The 13627-nt window shown below is 40.6% G+C and overlaps 1 protein-coding gene across 1 annotated transcript in view; it reads right to left on the reverse strand.

Moving 5' to 3' along the window:
* Positions 1-13627, reverse strand: part of rai1 (retinoic acid induced 1) — a 96813-nt gene that overhangs the window by 20553 nt on the left and 62633 nt on the right. The gene's annotated exons all lie outside the window — the stretch shown is intronic.

Consider the following 13627-nt stretch of genomic DNA (forward strand, 5'->3'; position numbering starts at 1 on the left):
GACAGCGCTTGTTTCATTTTTCTGGGCTACAAGCAATGGAGTACAGGGTAATGGCTGTCTGCAAAGAATATTCTTGTGTGCCTTATTGAAGAATAACATACAAGGGAGAATATAATTGGCGGCGTTTTCCAAGAGAAGAACACTGAGATGGAGTCACCTGAAGATGGAGCTCTCAACACAGACTGTCAATCCGTTTGTGTTTTAGACTGTCTCCTGCACAATATCCTAGCATGCAATTTGCTCCCCGGAGCCCTGTGCACCCTATAAAACACACGTTGGCATTAGTCAAGTCCAAATAGGGTTGAGTGGGTGTGTCTGAGCATGTGTTTGTGTGTATTGTGAGTGTTGTGTGTAAGGGGCAGGGGGCGTCGGTGTACGTGGGTGGACAGTGAATTCAAAAATCCCTTTTATAGGCAAGTGTCTTTCTTGCTGGGGTTTTATAGAAGCCTGTGAATGTAAATGTAGATCCAAATAGGTCAACGAATACAACAATTCTGTGCATACTTGTTTGAGCAAGATATACATTTCAAAGGCAAGATACTATTTTTCTTTCAGCCATTTTAGAGGGCTTTTGTGTGTATTGCATGGCTTGTATTTAGTTTCCTGAATAAAAACAAAAACTTAAAAACAAGATGACGATTAATTATCTTTATTTTTTTGGCCTTTGACAAGCAATTTTAAAAAACTAACATTGCACTATGGTGGGAACAGAAATTAGCTGATTTTAGAGTTGAAGTTCACTGTCAAACTTTGTATAAACCATACAATTCCAACTGTTTTTAAAATAACCACATAACTCGATCTTCCTGATTCGCCACTCCAACATTGGTAAGAATATCTGAATTTGGGATTATAATTAATCCAGAAAGTTTATCCTTATTTGATGAATAGCAAAACACGATTCATTTGATTTGTACTTTACTGTAGCGTTTGAAGCCACGACCTTTTCCATGGGGAGAGATTTTCAATTTCAGGGATAATTCAGAGTAATAACAGTTGTGGGAAGAAGTCAAGGCATGCTAATGGAATTCTGGGACAAGAATTCCCCTCCAATTTAAACTCAATCCCTCTAAAGGAAAAACCGGCATGCCTATCATCTTCTCATTGGTGAGGATAGTGGGATGTTTAGACGCGTTCTAAGGGATGGGCAGGGCGCCCGTATGATGCGGCAGGGGTAAACCAGTGAAAGCTGTCGGGCCCTACTGTTGAACAGAAGAGTGTGTTGTGTCACCCTGACCCAAGTGACATGGCCACTTTCTTGTGTCCTGTTTCATCTGGAGGGACGAAAGCATGACCGACTTGGGTGCCGAGGTGCTCAACTTGTTTGGGTGTTTGGGCATTTACGTTGCCCATGGTCCAACATTTTTGTGTATGTTTTTTGCTACTTTCCCTCTTTTTAAATTTTGTTTTGTTTTTGTTTTTCTTGCTGTCGGTCACCCCTCTTGAGGGATATGACCAGGGTAGGTTGTAGATAGATAGTTTTTTGTTCTCCCACCACTAACCTAATACCTGTGTTGCATAAATGTTGGTCACTTTTTGAGGTTAAGGTAAAAAAAAGATCACAAAATCCGCCACAAGATATTCCCTTGAGGTTCTTGTTTGCCACAAGACAAGATAATACTCCACATTGCACTCAAGGCCAACATGTGAAAGACACACATGGTTTAATTTAGATGAAAATGATAAATAGTTTCGAAACCAACTTGAAAAGATAAGTTTGAAAAAGAAGGGTTGAAATATAATTTCTCTGTTATTCCGAGTGAGATTTGCAATCTGGACTCTAGAGAAATAAGCACTCTTGTACACTCCCAAGACCAATGCAATGTAGATTGCGCACAGTGGTACAATGAAGTGAGATCCATAATTAGCTTCACCTCCTGCTGGAAAACAAGAATTGACTGATGCGTGTGTAATTGACTGCTAGTGGCTGTGCAAGCCTCACAATCATGCAAGGCATTGAGCCATATTTCCATCAACCTCAAGCATTTACCTAAATCCTCATGGATTAAAAAGCAGCAGCAATGACCTTTACAAAAACCCAATTCAAGTCTTTGAGCAAACATCAATAAGCGAATGAACGGAGGCGGGAGAAAATCAAATTGTTCGGCTGGATGCTTCATAATGTGTTGAGCTGCCACATGGTTCTGCTTCTCTCTTGGCGCCTTCTTTGCCCCCCCTTTCCTCACATTCACCAAATCATCCTCTGAAGCGCTTTGATTTATCTTCTTTTGCCACACAAATATATAAGATGACCTTAAAGGGATTACAAAAAAACCTTTTTTACGTCTAGTGTTCTCCCCACTCTCATGCTGATATGTTTCAAAATATTCCAGGCGCCATGGATCCTGAGGAATTAGTTTTCAAAGTAGACAGTTTGATCTCATATCTCCAAAGCTGTGACGTCACGGGATGACCACAAGAAACGGAACAATGGTGCGTCCCGTTGAAAAACAGACGGCGATTGTAGTAATCAGCGAATGCAAAGCGCTCATTTTAGTTTTCAGTAGTTGGACTGTGTCACTGGAGGATTTTCAATATTGTCCAGATAGCTCCCTAAAGACCAACAATTCCCCAATTACAAAATGATAGTAACATTATCTCCTTTCCTACTCATCAGTGTAGTAGATCCAACTCCCATTTAATATATTCTTCCAGTTTAGAGAGTGGAATTAACCATCTTTATGCTGTTGTATTGCAGATTATCCCAGCGAAAAGTAATTATTCAAATTCACTCTCAATATATCCTGGAACGGGGGTGGGCAAACTATGGCTCAGGGGTCGCATGTGGCACGTCAGGCCAGCCAAACGAAAATGCTACAATTATAATGATCATAAATAGAATGGTAAAGTACTACTAAAATCAATTGTGGTTTGATGCAACTCTTCTCCCCAGCGTCTCTTTGTGTTTCTCCCCTTCATTGAAAATGTATTTTTCAAGGTCAACATTGAAATAGCTGGCTACATTTTTCTGTACTTGCTTTTGTTGATCATATTTTATTTTTCCAGAAAAACTCAACAAACTCTAAGTTAACCTTTTTGCATTCTGAGCTTTTCAATACATACTATCAAATTTAGTTCTTCAAAACCAGGATCTAATGTCATTTCTCATGTGCTGATGACCTTGCCAAAAAGGGAAACGCCACCCAAAATAGGTTACACGTCTTGATGCTGGTGATGCTCTAATTGTGCACATCCATTTAGTTTTTGCTATGAGTTTAACTCAGTATTCTATAACTTGAAGTATAGGCTATAGAAGGAAAAAACACAAAAATGATATATAAAAAAATGATTGAAAATTCATCCTTTATGATGAAAAATGTTTAAATATTTGGCATTGAAAGACATTTTTTTCACCAAACCTGGATAGACAACATATGAAACAAAAACTCAGCATTATAGTAGTTCCTCAGTTGAAAAAAGCTTTTCAAATCAGGACGGGTAGACAATCTTGAACTCGGACTGAACTGCTTCAGTGAGGACAGCCAGATGGGCAGACAGACATACTTCAGCCCAGGGTCAGACCAGGAAGTCTAGGTAGATTTAAAACCTATGAAAGGAACTGTTGAGACGGATCCAGACAAAATATGCTCTAACATTTGTAAGTTCTAATTGTCATGGCGCACATCTGGATGTGACGCGGAATGGCACAGAATAATCATAAGGCCATGTACAGAGAACCGAGGTGAGGCCATTGAATGGCCGCAGACTAACAGATGGCATGATGACGCTGGCGAATGGGTGGCAAATTAAGTGCCAAGGCTGGATGACAGTCAGGAAGGGACGTTTGAGTTATGAATTTTTAAATTTTCTCCTTGCGTATATTATATCAACACAGAAATTGGTAGAGGTTATTGATGGCATAAAAATGATTCCCTAAATTTTATTTAATAAATTGATCTCATTAGGGCAGGGTCAGCAACACGCGGCTCAGGAACCGCATGCTGCCCTCTAGCGCTGACGAGCAGGCCCCTGGTGCTTTCCCAAAAATGTTTACACATTGAAAAAGGTTGGGGAGGAAAATATATTTTCATCTTAATATGGTGTCTGCCGGAGGATACACATGTCACAAACACTTTTAACATTTTCCAGTGCTGTAAAAATGTGTGGAAACGATATTTCATTTTAACGAGGAGCTGGTACAAGTTCACGGGCTACAAGCTGAACTTTGGTGCATTGCTCCTCTGCTTTACTCTCTCTCTCTACTATCCCGAGCTTTGTGGCCCAAGTTATGCCCCTTATTTCAACAAAATGCCCCCCCTAAAGGTATAAAGAGAAATAGAACAGAGGATTCAACATTTTTGTACTAAATTATGTCCCTTCATTGCCAATGCAGATGGATTGCCTGACTGTTGCGTGTTTTGTTTCAACTGAGCAAATAATAAAGTGGGGAAAACCGTTCACAGATGGTAACTAAATGAAGTACAGTAGTCATTTATCAAAATATCAGAAAATCTGTCATGGCAGGCTTCACATTGAGGCAGAGAACTTTTGCTCTGGATCAAACCTCGATGACTTTAATGTTAGGAATAAGGCAGTTCTAATCCTTTCTTTTTCATCTGGATGGACTATGGATTCTGTAATATCATGTTGGATATTGGGGAAACAACTGCAACAACAGGATCTAGGTAGATTCTATTCGGTTTTTATCATTTCTGCCTGTCAACAGGTTCAGTTAAAGTAAAAGCAGCCAACTTTGAAAAATACAATTCAAAATTGATTATTTTAAAATTAGTACTTGCTGATGGGATGGAAATCAGAAAAGAAAAAACAACTAAAATAATGTCAAACAACCCCAAAGGTATCTCCACAAGCATTACCATCAACCACCAAGATCTTGAACCTGTCACCAAATTTAAATATCTTGGATCTGTCATGTATTGCACAGAGTGAATCAAGGAAGCAAGGTTCTAGGTGCTCTGAGGAGAGTGATGAACAACAAGAGTATGAGTATGGATGTTAAGAGGGGACTGTATGAGAGTGTGATTGTGCCGAATGTGTTGTATGGTGCAGAGACTTGGAGCCTAAATGCAGATTTAAGAATGAAATTGAATGTTTTTGAGATGAAGTGTTTGAAGACTATGTTAGGAGTGACAAGATTGGATAGATTGAGAAATGAAATTGTGGGAGACAGAACTGAGCAAGCGTGTTGATAAAAGAGTACTCGGTTGGTTTGGACACATGGAGCGGATGGATGAGGAGCGAATGTTGAAGAGGATCTACAGAGCAGAAGTCAATGGAAAGAGACCAAGAGGAAGGCCGCGATCGACGTGGATGAATGGTGTTATGAGTGCACTGCAGGAAAGAGGTCTAAATATAATGGAAGCTAGAGCTCTTGTTGGTGATAGAAAGGAGTGTAGAGGTGTTGTGAAAGGATAGTGGGATTGTGGACTCGTTCTTAAGGATGGGCTGGGCACCCGTATGATGCGGCAGGGGTAAACCAGTGAAAGCTGTCGGGCCCTGCTGTTGAACAAAAGAGTGTGTTGTGTCACCCTGACCCGAGTGACATGGCCGCTTTCTGGTGTCCAGTTTCATCTGGAGGGTCGAAAGCATGACCAACTAAGGTGCCGAGGTGCCTAACTTGGTTGGGTGTTTGGGCAATTGGGTTGTTCATGGTCCAAAAATTTTAGTGCGTGTTTTTTTTGCTATTTTTTCCCTTTTATTTTCTTTGTTATTGTATGTGTTGTCTTGCTGTCGGTCACCCCTCTTGAGGGATATGACCAAGGTAGATAGATAGATAGATAGGATCTGTCATACCAGAAGAGGGGTGAGAACCACAAATTATGGCCAAGATATCTCAAACCTCAGCCTCATTAGCCAGAAAGTTAAACTCACTTGTAGGGACAAAAACATGACAGTCAAATCAAAGATAAGACTCATGCAAGCACTAGCTACTTCCATCTTCCTCTACACCTGCGAGACTCTCACAGCAAAATTGGAAAAGGAAATCCAGGCCATGGAGGTGCAATGCTATAGGAAACTGATAGGCATCAGCTACATAGTCCATGTGACAAACAAAGTGGGAGGTAACACCATCAGGGGGCACATTGGACCTTACAAAGAACTGATGTCAAGTGTGCGCAAACAAAAACTTCAGTCTTATGGTCATCAGCATTGGTCAAGATAATTCTCTATGGCACAGTCCAAGGGAGAAAAAGGGGAGGAAGATTTAAAAAGAACTTGGCCGACAACATCAACCCTTTAACTAGAATGGGGGCACCGGCGCCCACATTTGACATACGCTATTTAACTCCGTGACTTTTGGGCTAAAAGTAAAAATTCAAACGCTTCATGAAAAAAGAGAAGACGGGGTTTGGATAAACCCTTGATTTCTATAAAATTATTTTAAAGTAGTTCTCCAAAACACCCACAAGGTAGGAGCATCCTCCCGCAATGGATAATCCCTCAGGCATTGGTAGTGGAAGGTTTCCCACAAGTTGTGGCTCCAAGACATAGATTTCATGGCTAATGAAGCTCCCATTGGAAAGATCCAGGTTTCGTAAAGGTTGGACCTGCAGCCTTGCTCTTGCTTTCTCTCCCGACGCCAGCTTAGTCGATTCCCGAAACCGGATAAAAATGTATGAAGCACCTGGTAGTGATAAGCATTTCCTTGCGTTCTCCTGACTTTCCTTAGAGTCTGATTAAATTGATGATTTTCTTTTTAATGTTACAAGCCTCTAAAGGCTATCTGTAGCCGTAGCCGTGCGCCGAGTTTGTTTTGATTCGAAGACAAAGACTGTGCATGCCCACCCCAGCCTGACTGAGAGCATACACGAGCCTATCAGGGCTGCGTACACAGACAGTCATGCCCACAGAACACAGAGCACCCTCCTTAATCTGTCCCCGTTGAACACAATGTTCAATGATATTCATGACAACAAAAATAAAATTAATTCATTTACCAATTCGCAAAGGAGTGAACCAGCAATAACCAAAGTGCGAAGTAATGTGGGGTGTCTGTTGTACAAAATTAAGGTTCAGAATAAGCCACATGTAGGGTAAAACCTTTTGCCTCAAATACACCCCAACTTTACAGCCACAGACTGTGTTAAAAAGGAACCTCGAAAGACTCACCATTCGTCCCACAGGACCTTTTCGTTTTCCTCTTTCTTAATTTTGTTTCCTTCCGGAATTATGGATTACTTAAGCCACTTCATAAACTTAAATATACCCAAGATGGACAGAACCACGCCCATCTCCCTATGCCTGCAATTTAAGTGGTAGGTGGTTAGAGTCCATAACACACTCACCTACTTGATTCTTTCTAGGAGATTGATACAGAGGAAGGAATTCCCGGCCCCGTCGCTCAACCCAACCGATGTGTCGCAAGACCTGTCGTCGGTAGTCATTGGGGGACCAAAACCTCAAGTCCAACTCCTAATGCCTAGTGCCAAGCAGGAAGGCAACAGGTACCAATGTTGTGTGTCTTAGGTATGACTCGGCCGAGGCTGGAACCAGCAACCTCCACGTGTCGAAGCCTGTCCCCTACCCCAGACTGGATCATCATTCATACTTGAGAATTTTGGGGCGTTTGTATGAAATTGACCTGATTTAGTTTCTACAAAACGTTATTTTGTTAAAGTTCCATTACCTTATAAGGAACTCTCGTGGCAAAGTCAAATGATATGGTGCCAATGGTTAATGACATCACAGGGCATGTAAATGCAGGCGCCAACGTCAACCTCACTCTCTCTCAGATGATACAATTTTTATGAGGAACGTGATAGATTTTTCTTGTTGCAATGTTATTTTTCTAACATTAATTTTCTTGTAAAAATAAATCCCACAGTTAGATCGAACAATGTGTGCATCTGTTTTGTTTACATATTTATTTGGAATGATAATTCTTATCAAAACGAATGAATTGATAACTTAAAGACAAAAAAAAAGTAATGTATCGGGTTGCCATTCAGAAAAAAGAATTTTAGACTGATTTGACATAAACTAAAGAGACTGATACCTATCAAAAAAACAAATTCTTGTGGTGGACAAATGGCGTCCTCGGGTGGTTAATCCCATAACTACAAAAATGGATGGTACCACTCTGACAGGAAATAAATGAAAATAAGCAAAACCCCCTACAACATACTAAGATAAATTCAAAATATCAATAAAGCTTGTATCTAAACACCAATAATGTTTTAATTAGGAAGCTAATAATGATGAATGTACTGATAAAAATCCAATGATATAACATGTTTAAATGATTTACTGTACCTTCCAGGAGCTATTCAATGGCAGACACTCGTACCTCATTTTTGTATTTCCAAATTGTTTCCTTCTTTGGCTCGATCATTGTTGTCACCGTTTTCCACTCTGACCTCCCTTAATCACTAACTTCCTTAGACTCTATTATTATGAGCAAAAAAAAGGAAATACAACCAACAACATCACAATAAAACAAGATGTGGTCCGCCTCGAATGCACCGATTGACTGAACAGGAGGAAGAGCTCGAACATGGCATTTCGTCTACCATAAAGGAGTGTAATTAACCCTCAGTTCTTTTCTACTTCTTAGCATTATTTTGCCAAGGAAAGACCCGCGACCCACTGAAAACAGGCCCGCGGCCTACTTTTGGGTCCCGACCCACAAGTTAAGAAACATTGCTTTGGGTCACAGCCAGGTGACATACAACACTGATCCTGACAGTTTTTCTCTAATCACTTCACCCCAATGTAAATAATCTAAATATTTTTATGAACATGAGAAATGCATTTCAACAACGAAATAACAATGGGACACAGAATAAAAGGCAAACAACGAGAGTGAAATAGGGCTCTTGATGCACACTCGGAGAAATACTGCAGCCCACTAGGTTTAAAATTGATTAATGCAGCTCAAATGAATGAGTAAAGACATATGAAATAGTTATTTCTGTAGTCTGAAAATGGAACATCTAAGAAAATGATTGTAGAGCAAAATCACAAACTACATAATAAATGAAGAATAACATTCTACATTTTAACTATTTGCATACAAACACACACACAAAAACAACCTGCTTTAAAAGCGTTGAAACAAAACAAATGACAACTTTCAGGCACATGTTTTTAGAATAAAAAACAAAATCATCAATAACAAACTTTGAACAAGCTGTGAAGAGTGATTTCACACAACGTATAAACAAACAAGCTAGATAGAATACAACATTACTAGTTTAAATAGATAAGAACAAAGATAACAAGTTGAGACCATAATTGAAAAAGTCAATAACCAAGCAAAGTTAAGCATGTCATGAACCCGGAACAGGACCCAATCGCGTGACGTTTCTCACACAAGCCTTTTATTTTACGGGAAATGGGGAGTCATGCACGTTAAGAAGCAGTCTGGCGTGGAATGACAGAAAGCATGACAGAAAGCCAGAGGCCGACGAGATCGATGCCAATCGGACAGATGGGTCGATACTGGACAGGACGGGACATACATGATTGATATCAAAACAGGATATCGAAATTAAACCTGTCAAACTAAATGGGAACGAAACAGGAAACCGATATTAAACAGGACAAAATAAAAGGGAACAAAAACAGGATATCGAAATTGAACAGGAAAAACTAGACGGGAACGAAACTGGAAACCGATATTAAACAGGACAAAATAAACGGGAACAATACTGGACAGGAAATACCAACAGGAAAAGGACCAAGTCAAAACCCACGCCTTTCAGGGCAGAGGTTTATTGACGGACTGACAAAAGGAGAGACCACTGAGCTTAAATAGAAGGAAATCTGTCAACGGGCCGCAGCTGGCGCCACACGGGCAGGGGTCAATTGGGCGCCATGGCAACCGTGCCAAAGCATGCCTTAAAAAACAAGCCTCCTAGTAATTACATAAGACTGAAGCAAAAAAACAAAATAAGAAAAAGCAATAGCTCAAGGTCTTTATTCCAGTGAAATAAAATAAATGATTAAAGCCTCAGAAAATGATTCTTTAACGCTCCTGAGTAGCTTCCCTAGTGATTTTTTTTTTCAGAAAATTGATAATGGAAAATGATATGTTTTTTTCCAGAGGAGAAACATGACAAAAACATTCTTCAGTTAATATACATATATACAGAAGGCGTAGGAGCTTAAGCCAGTTCCTCAAGTAAATTAAGTGGTCTGGTTCGAGCTGGATCAGGCTTTAATACCCGAGGGCTCTGATCAGGTTTAGCGGAAATTTTTAGGCCTGATCTTATCTCTAATATATGTACAGTCACTATATACAGTATTCGTTGCCTTATAAGGCTTTGTAAAGTTTTTACATTTTAGCAGCGCAACAAATACGTTTTATTTTGGTCCAATAGGGCTCTCTCAACATTCTGGGTTGCCAAAAAAGCCCTCAGCAACTGTGATGTCCCTCTCACTTAGTAGGGAAGCAGCAAAATAACCGCACAAGACTAATACATGTTCAAAAAACACAATTTGAACCAAAGTGCCATGTTTTAAATAGACAGAATTTTGGGGGGTTGACTCATTTCAACTAATTCCCCTCCCCCCGTTTATATAACGTATACAGGGAGTGCAGAATTATTAGGCAAATGAGTATTTTGACCACATCATCCTCTTTATGCATGTTGTCTTACTCCAAGCTGTATAGGCTCGAAAGCCTACTACCAATTAAGCATATCAGGTGATGTGCATCTCTGTAATGAGAAGGGGTGTGGTCTAATGACATCAACACCCTATATCAGGTGTGCATAATTATTAGGCAACTTCCTTTCCTTTGGCAAAATGGGTCAGAAGAGGGACTTGACAGGCTCTGAAAAGTCAAAAATAGTGAGATATCTTGCAGAGGGATGCAGCACTCTTAAAATTGCCAAGCTTCTGAAGCGTGATCATCGAACAATCAAGCGTTACATTCAAAATAGTCAACAGGGTCGCAAGAAGCGTGTAGAAAAACCAAGGCGCAAAATAACTGCCCGTGAACTGAGAAAAGTCAAGCGTACAGCTGCCAAGATGCCACTTGCCACCAGTTTTGCCATATTTCAGAGCTGCAACATCACTGGAGTGCCCAAAAGCACAAGGTGTGCAATACTCAGAGACATGGCCAAGGTAAGAAAGGCTGAAAAACGACCACCACTGAACAAGACACACAAGCTGAAACGTCAAGACTGGGCCAAGAAAAATCTCAAGACGGATTTTTCTAAGGTTTTATGGACTGATGAAATGAGAGTGAGTCTTGATGGGCCAGATGGATGGGCCCGTGGCTGGATCGGTAAAGGGCAGAGAGCTCCAGTCCGCCTCAGACGCCAGCAAGGTGGAGGTGGGGTACTGGTATGGGCTGGTATCATCAAAGATGAGCTTGTGGGGCCTTTTCGGGTTGAGGATGGACTCAAGCTCAACTCCCAGTCCTACTGCCAGTTTCTGGAAGACACCTTCTTCAAGCAGTGGTACAGGAAGAAGTCCGCATCCTTCAAGAAAAACATGATTTTCATGCAGGACAACGCTCCATCACACGCATCCAAGTACTCCACAGCGTGGCTGGCAAGAAAGGGTCTAAAAGAAGAAAAACTAATGACATGGCCTCCTTGTTCACCTGATCTGAACCCCATAGAGAACCTGTGGTCCCTCATCAAATGTGAGATTTACAAGGAGGGAAAACAGTACACCTCTCTGAACAGTGTCTGGGAGGCTGTGGTCGCTGCTGCACGCAATGTTGATCGTGAACAGATCAAAGCACTGACAGAATCCATGGATGGCAGGCTTTTGAGTGTCCTTGCAAAGAAAGGTGGCTATATTGGTCACTGATTTGTTTTTGTTTTGTTTTTGAATGTCAGAAATGTATATTTGTGAATGTTAAGCTGTTATATTGGTTTCCCTGATGAAAATAAATAATTGAAATGGGTATACATTTGTTTTTTGTTAAGTTGCCTAATAATTATGCACAGTAATAGTCACCTGCACACACAGATATCCTCCTAAAATAGCTAAAACTAAAAAAGCCCCACTCCAACTTCCAAAATATTCAGCTTTGATATTAATGAGACTTTTGGGTTCATTAAGAACATGGTTGTTGTTCAATAATAAAATTAATCCTCGAAAATACAACTTGCCTAATAATTCTGCACTCCCTGTATAAAGAAAGTAAAAATAAATCAGGCACGGGATGTCAAATAAGTCATTGCTGACGACACTCTAATGCCTGCTGACCTTTTCAAGCAGAAATAAAACCGCTAAGAAGCCGCTATGACAGCTCTAGCAACAGCAACAACAACACATCTAGCGAGGTCCACTGTCGCCACGGCAACAGGGGTACCGCTCAGTATGCTATTGGCATGTCAAAATCATGCGAGTGTGCAACCTAGGGAGAACATCTGGCTGTGTGATGTTAATGGAAGGTTGTGGTGCGCCTCACGCGCATGCACATGGATAGTCAACATCAATCAGGACGTATCGAATGAGATAAAAGAAAAATCGATACAATCGGAGATGTGACTTATCAAATATCAGAATATGGTTTTGTTCAGGGTTCAAGACAACGAGAGGTTTTAGGTAGATTAGAAAACAGAATTCACACATTTGCATGCATATGACTACGACCAAGAGCGTAAATTTGGCATGAACAGAGGGGACTTGTCCCCACAGATATCTAGCAGTCATTGTTTTGTCCCCAACAATATTATCAGATCACCGAAAAACAATGTGCTACGTCCCCACCAATGCCAAGACCAAACCTACGCCCTTGACTATAATTCATTCCCTCTTAAATTCTATTTATCGTATTTGGCGCACTATGAGGTGGACAGGATTATAAAGCGAACACCTAAAAAGTAGTCTTTAGTGACGTATTGTTCATATACAAGGCGCACTGGACTATAAGGCGCATGGCATTAAAACTACACTAAGAGCTACTGTATTTTTTCGTGTATAAATGTTATTGCGCATTTTGTACACTTGTGGTATATCATAGAGCAATGATTAATCAGTCAATTAATGTGGCTGACCAAAATCACTCAACATTGTATGTAATGGGAATCGAATCCAGGTTGCAGCTGTGAAAGCACTGAGACCTTACCACTATACCACAATACCAATACTGATAATAATATGAAAAGGCACTTGATTTTGTCTCATTATCACACTATTTTTACTTATTGTGTGACACAAGTGTTAAGAAAATGCAATAAACAGAGCTTCATCCTGAAAGGTATCATCACCATCTTTGGTCTGTATCACTGGTGGTCTAGTGGTAAGGTGTCAGTGGTCACACTGCTGGGACCCGAGGTTGATTCCCCTTGCATTATATTTTGAGATTTTTGTCTCCAATGTTTTTCAATTGATCAATCATGGCACAATGTGTGGTAATGCACTTATAAATCCACAGTATTTTGCGGTATACAAAACACACCAGGTTATAAGGCGCACTTTCAGATTTGTAGCTAGTTTGGGGTTTATCAAATCCCTTAAATGACAGGGTCACCGAGGCACCACTTTCTGTAGTGTGTCTTGGGCAAGTGCAGCCTGGAGGTGCCAGTCCCTTTCCAGGCCGTTTTTTTCGGGGTAGGGGTTTCTCCCCCGCAGGAAAGAGATAGTACTGCTGTCCATGGTTACTAGTAGCAGGAGATGCCGTCTGATCAGACTCAGATAGAGCACCTTCATCATCTGGTCGCTGTTGTTTTTCGGTGTAAAGTGTCATCCTGCTCTTTAA

The sequence above is a fragment of the Urocampus carinirostris genome, chromosome 1 (genome assembly GCF_059441175.1).
Source record: "Urocampus carinirostris isolate Australia breed hairy pipefish chromosome 1, RoL_Ucar_1.0, whole genome shotgun sequence".
Taxonomy (NCBI): domain Eukaryota; kingdom Metazoa; phylum Chordata; class Actinopteri; order Syngnathiformes; family Syngnathidae; genus Urocampus; species Urocampus carinirostris.